A 2044-nucleotide genomic window follows, 5' to 3' on the forward strand; every position below is an offset into this window, starting at 1 on the left:
TTTATAAGATAATTTGAGAGTCAAATCTAACCGATCAATTTTACGAATTTACTTAAACTTACAAATTTAACAATTTTAATAACTAATAATATATTCAAATAAGTCACTAAAATCAATGCAATTATAAAATATTTGAATAATAAATACTAGCAGTATACTCAAGGTTTTATATCTCATCATAGTCATTGTTGCCGTAACCTTTTATTGGGAAAAAGAAAGAAATTATGCAGCAAAAATAGCAGAGATCGCAATAATTTGTCCAATTTGGTCGTCAAAGACCAGTACGAAAGGAATGACGAAGGTGATAATCAAACCGCTTATTATTTTGTGTGTGGGGAGAGTTGAGTGTATCTCACAATGATGGAAGAAGAGATGAGTTTTTCATTGTTATGGTGTGAACAAATCCGTCCTTTCGATTTGTTTCATTTTTAAAATCAACAATCACAAATCGGATGGTTCGATTTGTGTTTTTAAAAATAAAAAAAATTTTACTGTTGAAATCGGACTGTCCGATTTCTATTTAAAAAAATAAAAAAAATAAAAAATACAAAATGGACCATGCGATTTGTAGTTTTTTTTAGAGTAAAGTATCGTTTTTGTCCCCAACGTTTGGGGTAAATTCTATTTGTGTCCCTAACGTTTAAATCGTCCTATTTGTATTCCTAACGTTTGTAAAAGTGATTCAATCTTATCCTGTCGTCAATTACACATCATGAGCGCTTTAGTTTGAGTTTTAAAAATATCTTCTTGAAGTTAGAATACAAATGTCTAGGATAGAATCGATGATATACTCCGAAAAATAGCTCATCAAATGTTGATACTAATTCCTACAACATTTACATAATTCACTTTTCTATGGACATAATTGAATCTAAACACAAATAGTGGGTATAATATTAAAATCGACCACATACAAGTGAGACCTAATTGAGAATGAATACATTCAAGTGAGAATAATTGAAAAATATAATCTGATTTGTTAGTATAATTGATAGTAGGATAACATTGAATCACTTTTATAAACGTTAAGGATACAAATAGGACGATTTAACCGTTAGAGATACAAATAGGATTTACCCCAAACGTTGGGAACAAAAACGATACTTTACTCTTTTTTTTTATCAAACAAATCGGACCCTCCAATTTGTACTTTACTTTTTTTTTCAAACAAATCGGACCATCCGATTTAAATAAAACACCATATAAAAAAAACACCTAATCTTCCCATAACAATATATTACATATATTTTATATAAATTTAAATATTATTCTAAAATGATATTTTATTAATTTTTGTTGTTATCTACGGTATTTTTTAAGAATTTCGCTATACATTCAAATAATTTTATATCAAGTTCATCCAAGTTATTTAGTTTACGCGGTGAGACTTCATCTTCTTCTTCTTTTTCCTCCTTCTCCTCTCACTTCTTCTTCTCCTTCTCCTTTTTTCATCTTTTTTTCATTACTGTTATTGTCATCACCACCATACCACTACATCTATTTCCTCATCTTCCTTCTCCTCCTCCTCCTCCTGTTTCTTTTTTATTTGAATTTTTTTTATCTCCTCCTTCATTTTCTTCTTCCTCCTCCATCATCATTATCGTCATCACCAACAACACCAACATTTTTCTAACATCTTTATTGATTTTGATTCTTTGTGGTGATTGAATGAATCGAAAATATTATCAAAACGAAATCATTGTATAATACCAAATGAACCGAAAATGGTTCATTATATAAATTCGAATTCAGAAACACCTGCGTCTCGAATGAACCGAAAATATTATCAAAATGAAACTATTGTATAATACTAAAATGAACCGAAAATTATCCATTATATAAATTCGATTTTAGAAACACTTGCGTCTCGAATGAATCGAAAATTAGTTCAAAACAAAATCATTGTATAATACCAAATGAACCGAAAATTGTCCATTATATGAATTCGAATTCGATGATAACGATAATTAAGTCATTTGTTTTATACTATTTATTGGTTAATATATCACTAATATGAATTTATTATTTTTTAATTAAATTTTTA

This window comes from Arachis ipaensis, chromosome B07, assembly GCF_000816755.2.
Source record: "Arachis ipaensis cultivar K30076 chromosome B07, Araip1.1, whole genome shotgun sequence".
Lineage (NCBI taxonomy): Eukaryota > Viridiplantae > Streptophyta > Magnoliopsida > Fabales > Fabaceae > Arachis > Arachis ipaensis.